Source organism: Urocitellus parryii, chromosome 5 (genome assembly GCF_045843805.1).
Source record: "Urocitellus parryii isolate mUroPar1 chromosome 5, mUroPar1.hap1, whole genome shotgun sequence".
NCBI lineage: Eukaryota > Metazoa > Chordata > Mammalia > Rodentia > Sciuridae > Urocitellus > Urocitellus parryii.
In genome coordinates, this window is record NC_135535.1 from 10,945,308 (window position 1) to 10,952,802 (window position 7,495).

Below are 7,495 nucleotides of genomic sequence, written 5' to 3' on the forward strand. Positions count from 1 at the left end.
GTGATCCCTGATGGGACACGTTTGCCACAGTGCTGGGCCGAGGGAGCTCCCCTCCCCCCACAGCCAGCTCCATCTCTGAGGAAGGAGCCCCCCCACCCCACCCCCACTTCCTACTTCCTTCCATTTCTCCATCCCTGAAGTGTGGGCGGAAGAGGCCTCTGCTCCGAGCCTGCGTCCCCTTCCCTTGGGCCACCTACGATCAGTCACGGTGGACCCTCCTGCGGTCCCCTCCTTCTCAGGACCAGCCTACCACCTCCCAGTCTCTACCTGGACCCCGGCAAGTCAGGCGCCCCCCAGGTCCTCCGTGGGGCATGCCATCCTGAGTTCTCAGGTTCCATGGAGGAATGCTCCCGGGGATGGACATAGTGACCCAGTGAGGTGGCATGTTAATACCCAGGAGGCCACAACCAGGTCTCTCTCTGCTCCTGGTTTAGAAAACACCTAGTGAATGAGTGCACGTGTGCATTACTCGGGGAAGGTATCCAAAACGTTATTCTCCAAGTATTTTATTTTATTTATTTATTTATTTTTTTGTTTTTAAAATAATGAACTTTATGTGTTTTGCACAAAGAACAAATAAATGACATTGTTATATACTAACATTAAACAAAAATAAAAATAAAATCATAACAAAAATTGTATTTGCAATAACCAAAAACCACATATTTATGTATACATTCAAAAAAATATGGAACGCTTCACGAATTTGCGTGTCATCCTTGCGCAGGGGCCATGCTAATCTTCTCTGTATCGTTCCAATTTTAGTATATGTGCTGCCGAAGCGAGCACTCTCCAAGTATTTTATATGCCTTTATCCTTCCTTTGTCTACATTTTTCTTTTTTTTTTTTTTTTGGTGGTACTGGGCATTGAACCCAGGGCCTTGCACACCCGAGGCAGATGCTCTATCGCTGAGATACATCTTCAGCCCTTTTTTATTTTGAGACAGAGTCTTGCTGGGTTGCCCAGGCTGGCCTTGAACTTCCAACCCTCCTGCCTCGGCCACCCTAGTCTCTCTGATGACAGGTGTGCCCGCGGTGCCCAGCTTATCAGAATTTTAAAAGAAAGCAAAAGCATATAATGTACAAATGAAAAAAGTACATACTGCCACAGGGAGAAAGTTAATACAGTGTTAGAAAACATGACATGGAGTTTGATGCCGATATTTGTAAAATCTAAATGAAATGTACAATTAACCTGTACAATATTTTGCCTTGGCACTGATGAGTGTTTCCGGAAACCCACAGTCTCCTTTAAATGGAAAATACCGGAAAACAGCACAATCATAGAAAAAAAAATAGAAAAGCTTATTTAATAATAAACCACTTATAAATACATCAGTCTTCCAAGGCTTAGCGGGCAAGCTCTTTAAAGGTTTTAAGCTCATTTAAAATTGTGAGTTCTTAGGGGGCAAATTACTTTGAAATAACAGATAATCCCCGTGCGATTTCTTAGAACCTGGGAAGGTTGAGGTGGGGGAAATCTTCCCAATTGGTTCAGTGCAGCTTCCCATCCTGGGATTGTGGGGAGAAAGCACGCAGGCCCCTTTTTAGAAAGAGAATCTGGACCTGGGGGCAAGGTCCTCTCTGCACTGGAGGTCAGCTCGGTGCTCCTCGGAACCTGGTGGGGGGGCAGGGGCTCAAAGTCCACCCCCACCCCCCACCCCCCACTTTTGCTTTGCTTGAACTCAAACTCCTGCCTGGGGTCGGGGGAAGAGATCCCTTGATGCTATAAACACACCATTTATTCTTAGTGACACATATTAAGACTCTTTGAATAATTTACTTGTCTCAAGTGCTTGTGAAACATCGTTCAGGCTAAATGACACAGTTCATGAAAATTGATGATAGCTCCAAAAATGATGCTGGTCTACATAAATGACTCAACTGAAAGTTCGGCAAAATTCTTAAAGACTCATGATCCTCAGAGACTGGATCACCTCCGTGGACGGTAGCTGGGGGACATCATGCTACATGAAGTACCCAGGCAGGGAAAGGCAGAACTGTCCCTGCTCCCTCATCTATGGAAGCTGATCTTATATAAGCAGACGCTCGAATGTCCCCCTACTAGAGAGAGGCCGAGAATATGGGAGTGGGGTGGCGGGGACAGAGGGTGGTTATGGGGTCAAAAACCCAGTAAGGGGAGAGGGAAAAATTCCCTTCTGTAGCACAGTAGATTGACTATCTTTCCCAATAATTTATTGTATATGTCAAAATAGTAAGAAGAAAGAATTTTGAATGTTCTTGACAAAGAAATGATCGATGTTCAAGGTGATGGATATATAATTACCGTGAGCACTACACATTCATGCATCAAAGTATCACAGCATACTCTATAAGTATGTGCAACTATTATGTATCAATTAAAAATCAAAAAGAGAAATCCTGCTGCACTTTACCAGAACTTTCAAATGGTGTTAAATCTTGAAAGTCCAAAGATAAAGCAATGCTCTTTATTATTTTTGTTTGTAACTTTTTCTTCCATATTCCCCAAGTCTGATCAAGGCAACACAAAAAGAGATCTACTGGCTACACTTACTTATCAATGCAGGCGCAAAATCATCAGTGAAATATCAGCAAATCCAATCCAGCAGTTTTTTTTTTTTTTTTTTTAAGGAATCTAAGACCAAGTAGAACTCATTCCAATAATAAATACCAAGTTAGGAAATCAATGGGTGCAATGAATTAAAGGAGAGACCCTGTAAACGAATCTTCTATACGTTAGAAGTCCCTGGCGCACTTGACCCCTTGTTTAGGGATCCCAGGGACTGTCATGCCAGTTTCTTGTCACCAAGGTGGGCATTGTCCAAGCAAAAATTGCGTCAAAGTTATCAGACAGGGAAGACTTTATTTGACGCCATCGCAGTAAAGGAGAGAGTCGAGGACCAAGACTGGACTCCACCCTGCAGGACGAGGATGGTGGGAGGCCTTTCAGACCTGGGAGTGAGGAGGATCCTGGGCCGCGTGTGCTCGCTAGCTGGTCTCACCCAAAGGAAAAGCAAGCTTTCTTGTGCCCTTGTGGCTTGATGTGGCTTTATAACCTGAAGGAAGGACCCAGTGGAAGTCAGGCCCCCGCCCACCCACAGGGATCGATTGAGAAGGCGCCACCTTCCTTGGTGATGACGCTACAGAGAGAGGGCGCCCAGGTCCTTGGGGGAGAATGTGCTAGGTCGGAAAACTGGCAGGAGGCTGTAAAAACGATTCACCTGCCTCGGTTTGTTTCTTTCTTTCGTGGAGCTGGGGATTGAACCCAGGGCTTTGTGCCTGCGAGACAAGTACTCTACCAACTGAGCTGAATCCCCAGCCCAGAAAAGGAATTTTATTTTATTTTATTTTATTTTTTGTAAAGAGAGAATTTTAATATTTATTTTAGTTCTCGGCGGACACAACATCTTTGTTGGTATGTGGTGCTGAGGATCGAACCGGGGCCACACGCATGCCAGGCGAGCGCGCCACCGCTTGAGCCACATCCCCAGCCCCAGAAAAAGAATTTTAATATTAAGTTTTCTAAGGAAAATACTCTAAGAAAAGGCGGGTCAGGGTTTAGAGTGAGCAAGAAGCCCGCTAAAGCTTCGTGGGGCTGCGGGAACACTGGGGCCCAGGGTCAGAGCCCGTCACTGGCCTCCGGGGTCCAGCCACGAGAGCCTTGCGGCGGTTCATGTTATTCACTGTCTCACGAGGCCACGTGGGGGTGGAGGAGGCAGCGACAGCTCCCTGGACGTGGATTGGGAGCGTGATCCCTGCCGTCCTGGGTAGAACCACGGGACACAGAAGGTTTTCAGAAGTCAACAGGAAGTCTTGAGAGCGGGAAAACATTGGTCTCTCCCTGTAAATCTCAGGGGAGACTCTGAGACTGGTCAGGGCTGTTCTGAACATTCTGGCTAATGCCACTGGACAGGAGCCATAAGTAAAAGAAGCATTAGCAATGAGAGAGAGTGTCACAGCACTGTGCGGCCAGGGCACCTGTGAATTCTAATGAAGAATCATGCATCAAAGAAGAATCAGGAAGGAGCTGGGTATCTCCTCGCACAAAGGTCCATCACTTTGCCTTCGACTGATGATACTCAAATGAAATAAAATGGCTTGGGGAGAGATCAGCCATAAAAGAGCAAGAGAAAAACAGAGAAAAAGGGGAGGGGGAGGGGTGGAGGGTGCGGCCCTGAAGCATCTCACGAACCCGGGAATGATTCCAGGGGGAACCTGGAAGAAACTTCAAAAATCTGCTGAAGTAAGATCCCTCAGTATACGGGAACCCGTGGTCACTGGCTCAGAAGGTCCCGTATGACCACGTGGTCCAAACCGTCCGATTTTTTGCAAAGTCAGAGTTACATTTAGTGCAACATTCACAAAAAGACATTTCACGACTTGCTGAGTGGATTATAAAGATAATTTGGAAGAGCAATAGTGGGATCATAGCCATACGGAACTCGGAGAAGGAGGCAGGGTACCCAGAATCACCGGGGGTCGCAGAACTCAGGCCAAGGGGTGGCAGAGCCGTGGAGTTAGTTGAACAAATCAGCCTGTCTTGGTTCCCGCTCATGCGCCCCGAAACTGGGATCTCATGATTCCAAAAGCTGTTTGGATGGGGGTGAGCAGAATTCCCTTTAGTATTAGAGGGGAGTCACTCTGCCACCGTCTCAAATGTATAAACGAAAACTGTGTTTGGGCATCACAGGGCCCTGGCACCCGCTCCATCTGGCTGCTGCAGGGGCTCCTGGGGGCCATGGGCTGGTGTGGGCACCGTCTGAAGGAGAGTGGGCACAGCGCCAGGCTCTGGGATGGTCCAGGAGGTTGAGGAAGGCCACCTTCAAGCAGAGTGGAGATTGAGGCAGATGTCCGCCCTGTGCCCGGCCATGTCATGAATAGGAAATAAAGAGGGACATTCTTTGACGAGTCTTTTGGTGTCATACAAGGAGTGCCCTTTCAAGGGGCTCAAGAGGAATCACCTCGCTCTCTGCCTGGAGAGGGGAGGCCTTCCGACCTGGCCCTGGGCACCCCAGGGGCAGCGGAGGCTACCTGGGCTTTGTCCTTGTGGGCATCTGGTGCCCGCCACACTGGTTGCCCAGCCCCCCACATGGGGGCCTGAGGCTGGTGACACCTGGCTTCCATCAGGGGCTTCCCAGAGAGACTTGCCCAGGTCACCGCACTGGCCGTTCCACACCGCCCAGCTCCTGTTGGGTTTTTAGGACAGAGGAACACATGTCGGGGCTGGGGGTGGCTCAGGGGCCCGCCGAGCCCCTGGGAGGAAGCTGGGTTCGAGTCTCAGCACCACGTAAAAATAAGTAAATAAAATAAAGGTATGGTGTCCACCTACAACTGAAGGAAAATAAAAAAGAACGCAGTCTGGGTCCAGGAAGTGACGCTGAGGCCCTGGGGTCAGGCTTGGAGGGGGCAGACCTGGACCATGTCTGTGAACTCACCCAGAGGAGTGCCACCATGAGACTTCTCGGTCCAACCCCTTCTTGTGGCACCCCAGCTGCATGCGTCTGGGTCTCACGGTCAAATCCGCCAGGGCAGCTGGCAGGACCCTGTGGTGAGGTCCCCGAGGCCCCTGTGAGACCAGGATCGAGTGAGGATGTTTCCACTGTCCTTTTGTGGAGTGAGAAACCCACAGTAGGACCACTCGAACCCCAGAGGTGGAGACTGGCCTGGCACACAGTGAGGCCTGTCTCCACAAACACCAGAAGCAGACCTTCAAAGTGCGAAGTGACGTGGACATAAGTGATAGTTTCTTTTTCAACTGTTCTTAATTCAAAAACAAAAGTTGGTGCTTTCTTCTTTTTAATATTTATTTTTCTGTTGTAGTTGGGCACAACACCCTTATTTTATCTATTTTTATGTGGTGCTGAGGATCGAACCCAGGGCCTCGCACGTGCTAGGCAAGTGCTCTACCACTGAGCCCCAGCCCCAGCCCCCAAAGTCGGTACTTGCCCCCTCCCCCATTCCACCCATCAATATTGAGGAGAAATCTGATGGAGAGACTGCGCAAGTGGAGGTTTGGAAGTAGAGAGTCTAGTTGTCCTCAAGGTGGGGGGACGTCCCACACGTGTGCAGATCAGAGTGGCCGGGAAACCGGAGACTGGGAGGGAGACTCCAGTGAGAAGCCGCGCCACCAGGGAGCAGCTGGGCTCAGAGAGGGCAGGCTGGGCTGGGGGGCTGCACAGCACAGGGAGCTGGCTTCATGAGGAGGCTGCGGGGAGCTGGAGGAGAGGTGGGGAAGGCCTCCGTCACTGCTATTGACGAGGACCTGCCAGGTCCTGCAGGGTGCCCCGCTAATGTGTCCTGTGTTCCTAGTTGCAAATGTGTGCAATTACCTTGTGGAGGTGGGTACGGGGACTGGCAGACTGAGAACCTGCTCTTCTCTGGACGGACTGTGGTTAGTCCGGAACTTTCCATGGCTCTCCGGTGGATAACTTGATTCTTTGCAATTGGTAGTTCTGAATGACCCAGGAAGTGGTGAGCATGAGTCTGAGAGATGGCCACGGGGGTGGCTGACGTGGGGCGGCTCCTGGCAGGCCGGCCCTGGAGATAAGGCTGGGGTCAGGTGGGGACACGAGTTGCAGGGAGCAGAGTCAGTTCCTGGTGTCACCACCATCAAGGTGATGAAAGCCATCACCCCGCCATCACCTGGCAGGACAGCCCTTGGTGACCAACCCCCTCCAGCCGCTTTAAGGGCCGGAGGACAGGAAGGAAGGGCTGTGGGAGTGACCCTCAGTGGCCAGCAGCTGCCCTGTCCCCAGCCCTGTGATGTGGGCACAGCACGGTTTTACCTCCAGTCTCCACCAAACGCTGTCAAGAATAAATCTATAAAAAGGGATAAAATCATGCAGTTATACAAGGAACACGTGTGAAGGATTTTATGCAATTCGTCATTAACAAGGGAACCAAGCAGATGTCACACCCCATTTAAGGAGAGCCCCCCAAACCAGGCACAGTTCCACTTTCAGATCGGGAAGATGGAAAGGAGCCGCGGACGTGGGGGGTGCGCGGCTGGGGGAGGGGGCAGGAGTTATCGGCCCATCCATAGACAGGTCTCGGCTGCTGTCAGTCACGGTCACTCTGCAGAGCTGGAAAGCAGCCTAGATCAGACCCCCGCACCCCGCCACGAGGGCACTCCTGCAGCCACGTGAGACTTTCCACTGGAAACTTCCAGTCACCGCTTGTGCGTGTTGCAAGTTTCCTGAAGACACAAAAAGAATTCTTTTTTATTTTTTTAAATATTTGGTTAGAACTGATGAGTGTTCAGCGGGCCGGGGACAGGAAATGGGCTGTGTCACACCCACTTTCTGGAAAGCAGATGGGTGGCTGCCCGGCATTCCCTCCTGCCTTGGGGGCTGGCTTTACGGTCTACTTTGGTGATCAGGAAAATGTAGGTCGCAGGGCTCTCAGAGCCTTACTGGCAAACCTGATGCTCTTGACTTTTGTTCATGGCATGTGACTTCCTCCTCTCCACTCCCAGTTGGGGATGAAGGGACGTGACAGGTGCGCGTCTACCCAG

The 7,495-nt window shown here is 50.4% G+C and overlaps 1 non-coding gene across 1 annotated transcript; it reads right to left on the reverse strand.

The window, feature by feature from the left end:
• Positions 1–682: 682 nt before the first annotated feature.
• On the reverse strand, positions 683–789 carry LOC144255197 (U6 spliceosomal RNA). The gene has a single exon (XR_013343684.1). It is a non-coding gene; the product is annotated as a U6 spliceosomal RNA (small nuclear RNA).
• Between the last annotated feature and the right edge of the window lie 6,706 nt (positions 790–7,495).